General features: G+C 37.8%; 1 protein-coding gene across 1 annotated transcript in view; it reads right to left on the reverse strand.

The window, feature by feature from the left end:
- The window catches only part of Top1 (topoisomerase 1), a 296,538-nt gene that overhangs the window by 195,881 nt on the left and 82,950 nt on the right, over positions 1-17,707 (reverse strand). The gene's annotated exons all lie outside the window — the stretch shown is intronic.

Below are 17,707 nucleotides of genomic sequence, written 5' to 3' on the forward strand. Positions count from 1 at the left end.
CAGTTCACAAGATTCCGACCACTCTGTATATTTTCAAAATAAGCCAAACAGTCCTGCAAAATTAAATAAATATAGCAGAGGTCAAATTGGAGCCTCAGTATTTCTGAATGCAACAGAAGATCTACTGTGGTTACATTATTGTAACAAGTGATACTGTATCAATAAATTGATGAAAAGTCATGAAATATTATGGTTATCAGTAACTGTTTGGCCAGGAGAAAAGCAAAATATTTGGAAAGGGGTTAATTTGGCTCCACAGTACTTCCAGTGTTACCAGATATTGTCACGATGGTCCCTCAATGAGTGTTGATGCCCATCCTCCTGATGAAGCTAGGAAGCAGAAATGTGCTTGTCGGGGGGCTGAGAAGAGATGGATGATGAACTGGGATTGATTAGGAGAGAGCCTATTTGTTTGAAGATGACAGCGTATGAAGATGCGGAGGTTGTCCTGGTCCTTTTGTTTTTCCATGTTTGCCATAGTCTCCTATTTCTGTTGCTCCTCTTCCCACCACACTGACTTTCCATTGTGTCTGTCCTATTTTGTGTGTTCCTTTCTTATTCCCCCCCCCCCCCCCCCTAGACTTGATTTGATAGATATTGTAATAGGAGTTGAAATGTGGTTAAGAAGTTATTTATGGATTATTCCACAGGAGTTCATAGCGTTTTATGTTTTTGGGGTGTACACACCTGGAATTACTTGATAAGATAATCAGCTATGTGGGGAACAACACAGAAAGGCCCATGATTGTAGCGGGGGATTGCAATTCACTAATGTTAATTGGGAAGGTAATGCAAAAGAAAGAAAGCATGACCAACAAATGGTCTTGCCAATCTGGAAAGGACGGCTGAATCAGTAAGTGATAGAACCTATATGAGGGAAGAATATTCTACACATGCTGCTGATAAAACCAGATGAGCTGTGATGAAAAATGGAAGTGATAGATAATATAAGTGATCATGAAACAGTTATTGTTGTAGTTAAAAACGAATACAACAGAAATGAAGGTTGTAAAATTAAGACTAACAGGCAGTGCCATATTACTGATAAGAGAGATGAGGAAGTTTTTAAGTAGTAATTAAGATTGGTGAAAATTTGTACTTGAAAACAACAACCTTGGCATGGGTTTAAAGTTATAATTGTGGAAACGGGTACTGTACATACCCGTTAAAGATAGTAAGACCCACTACATTATAACAAAGAAATAAATAGATTAAGAATAAGATGCAGATTGGAAAGAAAGACTGTTAGGAACGATTGTGGAAGTAAGGAGAAATCGAAGGAACTTACCACGAAACTAAATATAGCAAAGAAGATGGCTAGTTAATTGGCAGTCATATGAATATTAGAGAAATATGGAAGGGTATGTATAAGTAGAGACAGAGACAGGTTCCAGGAATGATATTCTAGGAATCATTAATGAAGGAAAATGTATATGTGCGGATTTACAGAGCAGAAGTATTTAGTCAGCAATATGTAAAGGTAGTTGGATATAACGATGATATCCAGGCAGAGGGAGCCACCAATACTAGCGAAGTACTGAAATTTACTTATGACAACAAGATACAGTATTTATTAATCTGACCGTTGTTGGTCTTTTTTGTCTGTATTGACTTTCCCCAACAATCTCATTACACTGAAAAAAAAAGGCAAAAAAGGAGTTGATATGAGTATTTAATTGTACACATTTCCAGAACACAGTACATTCTGAAGTATAATCATTAAATATTAAAGCAGTTTTTCTAACACAGTGCAGAACAAAATTATATTCCAGCTCCAATGAGGACACATAAAACCAAAGGGCAGGTAACTAAGATATTCTGTAACTGTTAATATGTACAATAAACCAATTGCACTTGGGATATTGTTCTGTTGGCAACCTCTGAACTGGGCGATTTCTAGAAAATTTATCGAAGTGGCCGTGATGTGTTTACACATCAGTAGATTAAAAATTTATCAGAAGTCACATCTCTACTCAATAACAATTTTTTTTTCAAGAATATGCAAAAAAAAATGGCAATAAAACACACGTAAAATTCACACTCCTAGACTGAAAATACTGCTGACTTTTCAGTGCTGTCAGTAAGAAATACTCACTTTGACTGCAGTAAATCCATGCTGCAATAACATAAATACAAACATATATTTACGATAAATCATATATGATATCAAGGTTACAATAATAACAAACTACATAAAAAGCTCAAAAGAAATCACAATTAAACAGGTCAGTAGAACACCATTTATTAATGTTTTATGTGGATGAGCTCCGATCAATAATTGTGAAGGCACAGAGCACATTTTCACATTATACTGATATTTTAATAAAACAGTAATTCCGGGATATGGACATTTTCTATTATTTTATGAACTGGAAGTACTCTGAGATATTTCCACAGATTCTTATTAATAGGACATCAGCATTAGCAAAATTGTCTTAATTGGTTTACTAAATTACCTTTGACAAAACTTTAACTTTTAAAAAATAAATGTATGTGCCCTCTTGAAATACTGGTGATGTTATGTTTGATATACCTAGGTCTATTTTTTACTCTAAGCTGCCTTTCATTTTCTTACAAGCACAGGCTTTTCAGCTTGTAAGGCAATTGATCCTACACAAGGAATTGAGAAATGAACTGGAAATCATTTGCATGATAAGTGTAAACCAGACCATTTTCGTACAAGCAAAGGCCAGTCAGCTTGTAAGGTGATTGATCCTATACAAGGAATTGAGAAATAAAGTGGAAAAAAAATCTTGATATTAAGTGTAAACCAGACAACAAAAACTCTGTCAAGTAACTACCTATTTAAAATTTAAAATTTCATTCTTCCGTATTGAAGAATATCACAATTAAAATTGAAATAATTGATAAGGAGATTCCACCTATTCAATACCAAAGAATAAGAAATGTAGTGAATTACATTCTCATTTAATAATAATTAGAAATGGTACCAGTTTCGACCCTAGTCCAGGTCATCATCAGCTGATTAAGAAATGGAAAACAATGCATAGGATCAGTAGAAGAGGCAATATGAAAAGGAAATGAATGGGGGTAGACACTGTAAAACTTAGAAGAAGTAAAATACAAGTCATTCAAAAGAAAAACACTGCGCAATTCTCTTAGCGGCAGCAAGGCACACGCAGGCAAAGTCCCACAATGATTACGAATAGCGGATGCGACTTTATGCCTGACAGTGTTTAAATAACTGGCTTTGAACAGTTCTCCGCTATTCGTAATCATTGTGGGACTTTGCCTAGCGCTGCGTGTGCCTTGCTGCCGCTAAGAGAATTGCGCAGTTTTTTTTCTTTTGAATGACTTGTATTTTACTTCTTCTAAGTTTTACAGTGTCTACCCCCATTCATTTCCTTTTCATATTGCCTCTTCTTCTGATCCTATGCATTGTTTTCCATTTCTTAATCGGCTGATGATGACCTGGACTAGTCGAAACCGGTACCTTTTCTAATTATTATTAAATGAGAATGTAATTCACTACATTTCTTATTCTTTGGTATTGAATAGGTGGAATCTCCTTATCAATTATTTCAATTTTAATTTTAAGTAACTACCTGCCATCCACCACATCCTTTCAACTGACAATATTTTTATTTTGAAGGTAAATTTGTTTTTTTATGATTTTGCTAACAAAAGTTTGTTAAGACCTTAAATTTTATGTAATGTACCGAGATACTGAATGACATCTTACTCTGCATCTCAAAAAATAAGAGTGGCTATGTTCTGCCTTTTCAAACTTCCTGCCTGTGAATAAAGAACTGAAAGAACCAAGGTTCAAACATATGGAAAAAAACTGCAGGATTAGGTGTTTTACCCTGAACTGTTAACGAACTGCAGTCCAGATACAAAACTATGGTTGGCAGTGTTTCCCAGCTTTATTGGAATCGGGAGAGTTTTCCCCACAATCTGCAAGAAGACTAAAATCATTGCTCTCTCTAAACCAGCAAAAGACCCAAATTTACATCAAAGTTACCATCCAATAGCCTTGCTCTCTGTCACCAACTACTAGAAAGATTGATCCAGAATAGAACAGTGCCAGCAGTTGAAGCTCTAATTCCAGTTGAGCAAGCTGGATTCCATCCGAGTCATGTTAGTAGAGAACAGAGAACAAGTCCTCTCCCCAGCTACCTACTTGGAAGCCACTTTTGAGAGAGAAAGAGCTAATAATAATCGAAGAACGTATCTGTATTCCTGGATTTTCTGACAAACAGGAAGCTGTATGTTACCTATACCATCCTAACACAATGGAGACGGCCATATTGGAATGTGCTACCCTCCAGAAATCGCAGGGTTGTTAATGGTTTCTGAAATTTTTTCAATGCTATGGTAGACAATGATTATAACAACTTTTGGAATAATTAGAAAGATCACACTACCTTCTACACAAAAATGAGTTTTAATTATCATAATAGTGCAGCACTTTTTAAATATAAATTTATGAAGAAAACAAGTTTTACAAACGAAAAAAATATGACGCAGCTATCGGTGCCAGTTTGGTTAATATTTTGAAATACGTCTAATATTGTGGACAAATCTACTGAAACATGCTAATACAGATTCTAATCTAATTGGTCAATTGGCACCGGTATCCTTGTTTACAACCAGTAATTTTCTTTCCCACTGTTGTTTGACGACGGGGTTGCATCGAGTTGCTGCAGGTTGTCATCTGTATATATAGGAAACACCCACATTCTTAGGAAACGGTATAAAACATTATTACAGAACCCACTTCAGGAAGCGGTATAAAATGACGTTACACTTCATGCCAATTTGAAATACCACATTATCTACATTTACTTGCCTGGTGAGCCAAAATCATCATGTTTACTTAGTGTGTAATTGTTATCATCATCCTCATTTTCAGAACTCGTGTCTTCCATAAGAACAATCATTATGGATTTGTTGTCCAAATTTTCGTACGTTACAAAAACAAGTCTGCCTCTCGAACACATACCCTTCCTGTCCGCATGTACCGTACGTACTTTCCCACCCATTTCACAGCTGAGAGTCAACGACAATGCAGCCCCAGGTTATGTAGGAATGTGGCTGTGTTATCAATGCCTTGAAAGAAGAGCTCCTGACTTATCTTCATAACTAGTACATTTTATGCCTATAGAAGCATTCAACTGCATTCTAGTGAAGTCACAGCTCGCTGAAACGGCAGCTACTATTTTTTAGCAACACTGAAAACGTGCCCGTAGATTCTCCAAGCTGCGTCAGCAGCAATGAAATAGCGCGCCCGTAGTTTCTACGAGTGGCATCTCCAATGTATTAAATGTAATAGCAGCTGTACTGAACATCCATATTTGTCAGTGTGTCACCTATTACCTCACATGCTTTAAGTATCTCCTTGTTTTTGAAAAAGCTGTGCCTTTTGGTGGGGGATGGTATGTATGGCAAATATCACTACCTAATTTTAAGTTAAATTAATTATTGTTCTTAGGTCGGTAACAAAACAAACAGAGTTCCATATGGAGATTGATTGTGTTGATGTTATTTCTCGGTAACTATGAATCTCTCCCTGTATCTTCAACTAGTAAGGATCTAATCCTGGAACATGGTTATGGTCAGTAGGGAAGGATGCAAAGGACATAGCACTATTAAACCACTATTTAACTGTCGTATATGGTTCATGATCATTATCATGTAACATCATATATTTAAGCACAGTACAACCTCGATGCATCGTTCCCCGAACTGCCGTTTTCCCGTATTCATCGTTCAATTTATTCGGTCCCAAAAATGTTCCATATAAACCAATGTTAGATTTCCCCGCATCTATCGTTCATCAAACTATCGTTTTACATTAAGGAGTGACGGTAATTGTTTCCACCTATTCAATTACCCTCACTCCTTAATGTAAATCTGGATTCAATACGGACTAAAAATGAAGTTTTTGACATTAAACTATTGTTTTAACACATCGATCGTCGAAGAATTATTTGTCCTCTGCCACAATTTTCCTGCATTGATCGACTGTACGTAAGAAAAATATACACAAAAGTTTTTTGAATTTAGAGAGACTGCTCAATACTCTTAGCATATAATGGCAACCTGTTACGCAACTGTACAAGCGATTCAAAGTTGCCAGTCTTGAACAAGGATTTTGTGGGCTGGAGTGCTGTGCGCAGGTTATTCACGCGCAACCTCACAACGAGGCTCCTGGAAACAACGCTTCAACTCAACCCCTAGAAGTTTTTTTTTTACTAGAATTAAAACGTAGGCACTGTAAAACTCAAATTTGCCATCATTTTGTGTGTTGCTATGGGCTGGCTAAGGCTACCAAATTCATTGAAAATGAAAAAATCACGCAGTTTAAAAGTCACGGCATGCGCCGGATACATTTTAATTAGTCACATGGTGATTAATTGCGTCGTACCTTGTGAAGTGTGTGGGATGCTAGAGGCCTGTTGACCGCTTTGTTGCCAGAGCAATAATCTTTTCTCAAAGCCTAGTCTTGTAACTAGTTCCTAAGTTGGCAGCCTCGTATAGGCCGCTGTGACATCGTCAGACGCGCCATGTTGAATTTCTAACCTTTGTGACATCGTCTGAGCCGAGTTGCGGGAACCGCGCCATGTTGCGTATCTAACCTATTTTTCGCGAAGGGTCTACAAGAACAATGGAAGGGTCTACGGAAGGTTATCGCCGTAATATCCATGTATATCCTTAATTTGCGATAAGAGAACTAAACTGAAGGGTTTTCAATTCTTACGAAATGTGTAAAGAAAAGTGAAATGAAACGGTATGAAAGTCACAATATTTTATTTTCATCGCGTTTATCATGGTTGCAATATGTGCCGAATTAAACATTAGAACTCATCTTAAGCAGGGCCGCATTTTCACAGGCATGTAGATCGCCTCTCACGCGACAACTCGAAAGACCTGTACTTGGCTTCGGAGGCCACACGCCATTATTGTTTTTATAATATATTTACATAATAAAAAATGTGCAAATACAGTGCCTGTATTTTATTCCTTTGCTTTCCCCCTATTTTTTAATGTTACCCACATTTATCGTTTTCCCGCATCCATCGTCCCTTTTCCCCATCTTCTTTTATTTTTTATTTTTATTTTATTTTTTGCTAGTGGCTTCACGTCGCACCGACACAGATAGGTCTTATGGCGACGATGGGATAGGAAAGGTATAGGAGTTGAAAGGAAGTGGCCATGGCCTTAAGTAAGGTACAGCTCCAGCATTTGCCTGGTGTGAAAATGGGAAACCACGGAAAACCATCTTCAGGGCTGCCGATAGTGGGATTCCAACCTACTATCTCCCGGATGCAAGCATCGAGATTTTACTGTGCAGCATTTACTTGAGATTTTGGTAAATCAACTGTTGTGGCGGTACAAATTAAAATGTCCATTCACTCATTTCACTAGTGAAATGTTGTGCTTGGCAGTGCATAATTCCATGAATGGAAGTTTCATTGTAAAGTGTTCCAAGCCAATGGTCATCTTTCCCAATTGTGGAAATGATTAACTCGCTGCCTAGTTTGAGTTCAGACATCAGCCGTACTTCGTAAAACATGCCTTCAAGGGCGTCCTCTTCTAGGGACAGAACTCATTTTACATTTCAAAGAAGAAAACTGAAAAAACTTGTGTGCTCATCAGTGAAAAATGTATGAATAGATCAAAAATTGGATTTTGCTAGGTAGCAGAATATGCAGTCAAGGAACCATTGGGGGGGGGGGGGGGGATTTTTAAAAAAATCTGAGATCATATAGGACACAAAATACCCAGTATCAATAAAATGTCCTTTCGTCACTGCATTTCAAATGTAGAGCAAGGTCAATTTTGTTATAAAGAAAAATCAGAAGTGCAGCAATGGCACTGTGGAATAAAACAGCCAACACTCTTGAGTGTTCGACTGCAGTCTCATTGACCCAATAATGGCAGTTCATTGGATACAAAGAAGAAAATCTGCAACCATACAATTGTTCTCCCAACTGCTAAAAATGACAAACAGAAGCAATAATGAGGTTTCTGTTAAGTGCAGAATATGACATGAGCCAGTATAGTTAGTTACATACTACAGTGAAGCAACCTCAAACAAAATAAGTCAGAGAATGCCCAGTTACTGGTACAATGGTGCTGTGCGTAATGAAACAGTCAACACTGCGCATAGACCTGCATGTAATTGCAGTACAACACACACTCAAAGTAAACCACAAAAGCTGACATAGAAAGATCAGCAAACCAGCCGTACACATATTCACAGACTCTCAGAGAAAACTACCAAGAAATACAGTTAAATGCAACATCCACAGCATTGTATTTTGCAAATAAATGACTTGTTTTTAGACAAATAAAGGATTGAAATAAATCATTTTTCTAACAATTTTGAGATGGAGATCTTTCTGCTGATGAGTAACACAGAGTTTAGTATTGTGATTTTCTTGAAATGTTGCAGTACATGTTCAAATTATATACGAGGGCAGATCAAATATAAACGGGAATTATTCTTTTAAATTTATTGCATCAACCATAAAAAGATACTAATATAGAAATCACTTTTCTACATAGCGCCCTGCCTTTGATACACATTTTCTCCATCGGACTGGTAAGTTTTTGATGCCGTCCTGATAGAAATAAGAGGGACGTGTGCACAGCCAGTTGCACACAAACTCTTTTACACTTGCATCATCACTGAACCGTTGTTCTCCTAGGTCTTGTCTGAGTGCTCCAAACAAATGGTAGTTGCAGGGTGATAATCTGGACTGTAAGGAGGGTGTTCCAGGTGTGCAGTGAATTTCCTCTTCCTCTTAAACCTCCTTCCCTAACACAAACCGCTGGAGCTGTCAAAATGACTGCTACACATTTTGCAAACTCTATTTTGACTACTACAGATTTTATCGTAGAACAATGAGATGCCGTGACTTTTCCTCATTAGATGGATAGGGCATTAGTAACGAGTAAACCTACAATAATTGCTGTATTATCACAATAAAATGTATTATAACACGTATCTGCAACTCTTGCGATAAAATCATCTGTACATAATTACTCTAGCAACAACAGTAATGTTCAAAAATACAACAATGGAACTCGAATATATTACAAACTGTGACGAGCACTGTTTCCTCTGGGTCACCACAGACTTGTACACCACTATCTCTCACCGATGACGAGTTGCTGGGTGTATTGCATAACATTCCAGAAAATATGTCTGATGTGGAGTGTGGTCCAAATATAGAGGTCCAGAGGACCTACGAGGAGAAGTTGCAGACGAAGATTACTGCCAATCCAGTGATCATTCGGAAAGCAGCGATTCAGATCATACTGAAAATCGGATTGTTGAGGCTGAAGGTAAGTTATTGCTATCATCATCACCATTAATATTATTATTATTATTATTATTATTATTATTATTATTATTATATCCACCTCCGAAACATACTCCATTAACTGCAGTCCTCGAATGTCGGATTCGATTCTTGGTACTGCCAGAGAATTACCATATTTACTCTGTATTAGACCCCCCTTGGCTTTTCAAAATGAAGAAATTGAAAAAAAAAAAATCTTGCATACAAGGACCCCCAACGTAATTCGTCAGAGAAGAACAACGATTCTGCTTCGAAGCGGGTACAAGCTTTATGCAGCTCTGATGACATCACACAAATTTGTGAATAGTTTTGCCCGTATGACCCACACAACGGAACACGTGTCTAAGTCATGTGGTACATCGGTGTTTCGTAGTTAAGAAATGTCCACCTCCGTAGCGTAGGCCTACCGCAGCTCTGGTGACGTCGCACAAATAGGTGAATAGCTTGTCTGACCCACACAATTGCTAGCACGTATCAGTCATGTATATGTGTTTGTGTTTTGTAGTTAAGAATGTCCGCCAGCATAATGGTTAGCATTATTAGCTGCCGTTCTCGGGAGCCTGAGTGATTCCTGGTACCGTATTGCCAGAGATTTATGAATGACAGGAACGTTGATTTGCAGTAAAAATGGTACATGCAACTCAGTTCAACTGGCAGCCTGTCTAAGAAAAAAGAGCTGCGACACCTCTGGATGAGGAAATGAGTTTACTTTGGTTAAGAAATATTCACGATTGTTGCTAGGCCTATTAATATAGGCAAGCAAGATCATTAACAAAGTGATCATTTAATATCTCGTGACTCGGGCCAATATAGGGTTTTTGGGAGAGAAGTAGGTTTAAAACGTGATAAAAACAACCCAATCACAATTGTTTTACTCAGCGACATACCTAACAAATAATAATAATATTGATTTTTTATATCCCAACGATTTTCGAAGAAGCCAAACAAAACATACTAGGGTATGCGTTAATTAAAAAAAATGGAAGACGACAAACGTACAAAATTAAACATTATGATAAAGAACGCATTACCGCCACACCTGTAGATATCCATAAATGTGGCAAATTTTCCTGTTATTTATTTTTATTCTTTCCATTGTGGAACTTAGGGCACTACCTGGGCGATAGCATACCCAACCTAAACAATGTGGTATCTCATTTACTGATGTTTAGGTACAAGCATGAAATATACTTAAAAATAAGAGTCTGGCATTCAACAGCCGCAGTTATAAAAAAAAAATGCTTCCTTTCACTATGTATTACATTCGGAAATACAGCTCGTAACATACGCTAGTTATAAGCTGGTGGTTTGGCACGCTTCCAACAACATGGCTTTATTCAGGAGTGGCTTTTGCTACACATACACCAACTGGGAATATCAGAGACCATCTCCAAAAACCATTTGGGAATAGCTTCACACAGTTTGAACTCTATCGTCGGGATCAAAATTATTTTTTAAAAGTTCAAACAGACGGGACCTCGAATGCTCTCGGTCTCAACTGCAATGAATGGCTCACAAGATGGCAGTGAAGATGACGTCACTTGGAATGATGACAAGCCGGTAGCAGGGAAGTTTGCGGCGCAAGACAATTAAAATGAAAGCAGTGATCGGGTTTAGTGTGTGGTAGGCCTACTGCTCAACTGATAGGGACAAATGACTGGCTGTCAAGTTATTTTGTAACAATATTGTGATAATATGATACACTCATCTCGAACATGAAGTGGGACGAATCTTCGTAGTGAGTTTTTACCCCCATATGCCATTCCTGGCGTTGATCTCATTTGAGGAATTAATGAGATGAAATGAATCGTGTGATATGAGTATCTACAACTGATTATATTTCCTTTAAATGTAGGCCTAAAAGTTGTGTTCACAATTTATTGACTTTTTACATTTAGAAATACAGCCTTCCAAAGAAAATAGCCAGTATAACTCAAATACATTCATAAGTTTGTTAAAGAACAGTGTAGAATGTTTACATGTACAACTCATAGCTTTTTATAGCCTAGAAGTCATGGGTTCAGTGCACAAAATTTGAGGTTATACCGTAATAATGGCTGGAAGATTGGCATGTGTTTAAAATAGTATATAGAGCTTACCTCCATTGGGAGTGTGCCTGAAAGAACTGCACCACCTCAGGATGACACGTATTTTTATTATTATTGTACTGGGAGGTACACCCCAAAGCCGCGCATTCAAATTCAGCGCCCAAATGAACTCCTCTATTGGTAAAACAGTGAAACTGAAACTACACCAACTTAGAACTTTACTCAGAAGATGTCACCACAGAAATATGATGTAATTTTGTTGTTGTGCAGTTCCCTAAACTGAGTGAATTTATCCTTGTTTTGTTTGCCATTCATCAAGAAGTTTGGACATTCTTCCACAGATGACATTACTAAAAACTACGATCATGCACCCTGGTGCGAGGTGTAAGAAGTTATAATTTAAAGAAGTTTTGTATTTCTAGGTTTTTGTAACTGAATGATGTTCATTTATTTTTGGATTAGCAATATTTCCTTTTTCTTTCCGCCAGTTTTGAATCTAGCCAACCAATAATTTCTGTAATTTATTTTCCACCTACCAAAGGCTTCTTGTTCGATTTTTGAGTTTTCTTTTCAATTTAACCAATAAAATTGAGAGGGTGTGACTGGTTTAGTCTTGAATGATCTCGAACCTTCCCTGAGGGTTTATAAACTGCGGCTTTTCATGTTTCTTGGCCAATACGGATGTATAGAACTAGCACCGAAAGAGCGCACTGCTGTTGTACTGGGTAAGCGCAATGCGCCTTTCATTTGTCTCCTGTGCTCTCATGCCGCTAAATATCCACGAATTTAAGTTGCTTAAATGTTATTTTCGTGACTATGCCGAGCTATTGCAGTGTTCCTCTTTCAAAAAATCAAGGAAGCCCATTTTCATTTCACCAGGTTCCACAAAATAAAGAAATGAGGAAGAAATGGTTACATACTATTAGAAGGAAAAATTTCGGTGAGAAGAATCTGACCGAAAATATTAAAAATTAAAGTGTGTTCCCATTATTTTCAACCCGGTGACTTCACAAAAACTTTGTTGGGTAGGTGCTATTTACGAAGGCAAATAATTCATATTTTCTAACTATAAACTGATTAGGCATTTTGATAACAACCACTGAATTTATGAGTTTGTACTTAAAGGTGAGAGAGCAAGATTAAAACCGGGCGCTGTTCCATCGCTTTTTCCATGGACCACGAACACAACAAAAACAAGGAAGAGGTCATACACCAGAAAATTGCCGGATTACCACGATAAGCCTACAATATCGGAATATGCAGAAATCACCTTCTTTGAAGTAACCGTACGGGAAGAAATCGTGAATATAACCGAAGAAGTAAATTTTACATTTGACTCCCATTTTCAAAGACATCAGCACTCAAAAGATACTACAAGTAATTTGGTTGTTGAGCAAACAATGCGTAATCCTGATGCCATATTGCTTTATACAGGGTTTGTAGACGTCCAACATTGTAATTTGGTGTTTGCTGTTCTGGGAGAAAACAGATGTAATTTACAGATACTCCCTCTTGAACCCAGACTGTGTTTCTTCTTGACAGTTATGAAGTTAAGGACCAACAAATCTGACAAAGAACTAGGCCTTAACTTCGGAATCCATAAAACTACTGTTGGGAGAATATTTAATGTTTGGATTATGTTCATGTACTGCCAATTTAAAGAGTTGAACATTTGGCCTGATAGAGAAAATGTTCTTGAAAACAGCCCCCTTGCTTTTAGACAGAAATACCCCTCAACTAGAGTTATAACTGGTGCAACTGAGATTGTAATAGCGAAACTTGTTCCAAAGGCAAGTATTCCTCTTTCATAGGGCTAACTGGCCTTAACCATTTGGTAAGGGGATGCTGAAAAGTTTATAAATTTTGGCTGCATGTTTCTGAACACTGAATAATACCAGTCTTGGGGGAAGTGCTCTAATGCGTACCTTACAGCAGCAATATGCTTACAACATGCTTTGGGGCCTGCTCCAGCAAAACGTTCACATTCCCCTCCTATAATGTCACCAGGTACCCTTAAAATAAGCTTCACATTATAGGTCTTAATTGTGTACTCTGATTTCACAGCACTGCATTTTAGAATTTCACCCGATTGAAATTAACCTTTTATAAACAAAACAAACTTTTCACTGAAAATTCTGTATCCAGCATAACAAAATGATTTGTAGTTGGAAACGTGCTCCATCTATTTCCGATTTTCTAAATACTAAATCATCCATCAGATGCAAACTTGTGATAGTGACCTTCACCTTATGGCTGATGGTAAAATATTCAAAGGAACCGGCAATGGGAAACTCAAGAATATTCACATGCTTTTGGTGGTGGACAAAGGCTGTATCTGCAGTTTCATGTAAGCCATCAACCTTTACAAAAATACATGAACCAAAGTTTATAAGCAAGGGGAGCAAGTGCGTGTTTAAATATCTATTTATGATTTGTCTTGTGCAGGTACATTTATATATTTATCAATGTACAATGCTCAAGTAATTGTAATCTTTAGGAAAAGGCATGCTGACTCCTATTCATTATTTGGATAATAAAGCGTGTTAGAATTTTCTAATTACCGCTGTACTAATTCTTTCTTCCTCCCACTAGTTTTAGCGTTTCTGGTCCGTAGCTCATATTACAACTGTTTAAGGCTTAAATGCTGAAAATTGTCCGTAATATACTAGGGGATATACCTATACAATTAATTAATATAGTCTTGGAGTAAAATTAGAGAAGATACAATCGGCTTGAGCTCAGAAAACTCAGTCACATTCTATACATTACTCGCAACTGACTAGGAGAAACATAAGACAATCGCCTTGCGCTTACCCAGTAGTACACGAGCGCTATCTGGCGCGAACTTTCTCTGCCTACATCCCTATTGATCGTCATCTCACCGAGTGTGTGTGTCAAAGCGGGAGGCCTCTTTCATCGGTCAACAGAACATCTACAAGGTAATGGCCACATAACTTCTTTCTTTCTTTCTTTCTTGCTACCTCCGCAGTTTAACCCGAAGGAAAGGTCCGACTCTTTAGTGATGTAACAAGCTTTTCTAAAATGTTGTAACAAGCTTTTCCAAAATGTAACTTTCTTCCGGCTAATGTAAAAACCTTCATAAAATCTTTAACTGTAAACTGGGGATAGAGAGTGATGTACCCTCTCGAGCTCCCCTTTCATCTTGGTTTGAGGTGACTACGTTTTCACAACCTTTCGTTTCTGTAATGTATTAAAGTTATTTCCATCCGTGCCACCTCAAGTAGTTTGGGATTAGCCCCTGCTTCATCGGCCGAGAGCCCTATAGGTTTTAATGTTTCATTATCTGGGAGTGCAGTGTACGCCTCCACTTAGTTTGTGATCGGGTCGTTTATATAACCTGATCTTTTTCGTCAAGGCCCTGTAGGTTGGGTACTAGATACCCCTGTATAACATTATCTTTCAATTTGTAAGTTGTGCGAGTGATTGTAATTTTCTGATATTGCCTTGAATACACTAGAAGATACTGAGAGCCTGTTTGCTCTTTTTCAAAGTTTTTGTAAGATTAAAGAGTGCCTTTGGAAGGCTAGATATTGTAATTTTGGGAGCAAGTGCTCTTGATTTGGGGGATTTCTGCCCTTGACTTAATGGTTCCCTTTTGTGTAAACTGAATCCAGTATCTCCGGAATTGTAAAACTGGTGGCTTAAGGCCCAAAGTATTAAGATTCTGAATCTTGGAATTTTCCCAATCTTGTTTAATGATTGCTACTTGTACCTGTAATATTGTCATGAAAAAATGGTTAAGTTTGAAGTTCTGAAAATATAACCTTCAGTTTAAGTTTTAAATTAATTTTGATATTGGAGTTGGACCCATTCACCCCGGCACCTTCTTTAACCTCTTGCTGCTCCACGGGTATCCCCGTAACAATTATTATTAACAATCAGCAAAACAACTTTGAAATTTCTTGGTTTATACCATATTCAAATTGTAATCATGCCTCACCTGTGCTGAGTACTGACAAGTTTTTAATTATTCTATTATAGCCATAGAAACTGTAACCCTAAAAGCATGGTATCCAAGGGGATGTGCCAACCAATATAAAATCCTTCCAGGGCCAGCTTATACATTACTAGGTACTGATGACATCACAGAGTGGACTCCAGAAGACTTGGGAAAGACTAAACTTGGTGAGGCAAAATTATATGAGTAACTACGCATACTGAGAACGAAGATATAATCAATTTCAATAGTGATTAAAATGACCGCATTGGCAGTTCTAGGTGTATGATATATTCCGTCAGTTCTAGTGTCAACATGAATCACAAAATTAGCCAAGATTCCAATCACTCTTACTCAACTTAAAAACAAAGTTTGATGAAAATTCAAACATCTGATTTCCCATAATGCAGTAACAAACAAGAGACAGAAATTCAACTGAATCCTACACTGGCCACTATGTGCCCAGTCTCATATAAAATCCAAGTATGAGGTCACTATTTAAAAAGGACACATATATACAGTAGAACCTCGACAATTCGAAATCGGTCAAATCAAAATCCCATCTAATTCGAAGAAGCTCTCGTTCCCAGAAACATGAGGTAAGGTTTTGCATGTTACTAAAATTGTTTAATTCGAAATACGGATAATTCGTAATTCGAAGAAGAATTTTAGTCCCATTACCAAAATTCAGACTTTTAATTCAAAACTGCCCTGACATTTTAAAGAATTCTTTTACGGAGTAATTTAAAATCAAAATTTCACCGCGTCACGATAGAGTGCGTCTTCCGGAACGTGCTGAGGTAGCTTTCCGCACTTAGCGTGGCTCATAATTAGTTCGTACACACCGAACAATACTGTCAATGCCGATGAAACTGCATTGCTTTTTTTATATTTTTTTTGCTATTTTGTTTTACGTTGCACCGACACATGTCTTATGGCGACGATGGGAGAGGAAAGGCCTAGGAAGTGGAAGGAAGCGGCCGTGGCCTTAATTAAGGTACAGCCCCGGCATTTGCCTGGGGTGTAAATGGGAAAACACGGAAACCCATCTTCAGGGCTGCCGACAGTGGAGCTCGAACCCACTATCTCCCGATTACTGGACACTTGCCGCACTTAAGCGGCTGCAGCTATCGAGCTCAGTGCTTTTTTTTAATGCCGAGCCCAACTGGACTTATGGTTTTAAAGGAGAGAAGTGCCAGGCAGGAAAACCATACAAGGGTGGGGTCACTGCACTGTGTTGCAATGCAGACAGAAGTGAGAGACTTCCTCCCCTCGTCATAGGAAAGTTTAAAAAGCCATGATAGATTAAGGGCATCGGGCACTTTCCGTGCAAGTACAAGGCATCTAAAAATGTAAACAGTACAGTAATCCAAAGAGTAAAGCACTTGCACAGGGGACCCAGCATAATTTGTTCTCTTCTTTGAATAGTGTTTTCTTGTTTTTTCTTTCCTTCGTTGTGTGAGGTTATGTTTGCCAGTGATTTATCCAAGGGCATTATCTGAATAATGCAAATGCACCTTGTTGGATACATTCTGAAAATGTGTTTTTTTCCAATGGCATTTGAAAGGTTAAAACTGTGAATCAAGATGACTGCATGCATTAATCGGTCTTAGAATACTTTATGACACAGAAGGGTTGGCATTTCTCAACTACGAGAGGATTGCCATGGCGGGATATCATACAAGGATAGTGAGAGACCTCCTCTCTCCCCTCGTCACAGGAAAGTTAGATAGCCACGATGTTTTAAGGGCATTGGGTACTTTCCATGCAAGTACAAGGCATCTAAAATGCATACAGTACAGCAATCCAATGAATAAAACATTTGCACAGGGAACCCAGCTAAGATTTCTCCTCGTCTTTGAATCATACGTTTTTCTTTCGTTGCATGCGGTTGTGTTTACCAGCGAGTTATCAAAGTGCATTATTTGAATACTGTAAATGCATTCTGTTGGATACATTTTGGAATTAGATTTTTTCATGGCATTTGAAAGGTATAAACTGTGAATCAAGGTTAATTGCACACATTAACGGGTCTTATAATATTTTGTGACATGTCAAGGGTTAGCATTTCTGAATTATGAGATGACGGTTTATTCGAAATCGCGTCATTCGAAGTCTGATTTTTGCATCCCAACGATTTTGAATTAACGAGGTTTTACTGTTTATTCATTTCTACCATACATGTCACAGTACTGTATCCCTATAAAGTCGTTTCAGTCCAAAGAAAAACCAGTAAACAAGGTTCCGGAGTTGAAAGAATGTGAAGCCAGATAAAGATTAAGTACAAAGAGAGCAAAGAGTGAACATGCAGCAGGAGAAAACTGTAATGCTAATGAAGCTAACAGCCTACACACAAAAATAGTCTT

This window comes from Anabrus simplex, chromosome 4 (assembly GCF_040414725.1).
Source record: "Anabrus simplex isolate iqAnaSimp1 chromosome 4, ASM4041472v1, whole genome shotgun sequence".
Classification (NCBI taxonomy): Eukaryota; Metazoa; Arthropoda; class Insecta; order Orthoptera; family Tettigoniidae; genus Anabrus; species Anabrus simplex.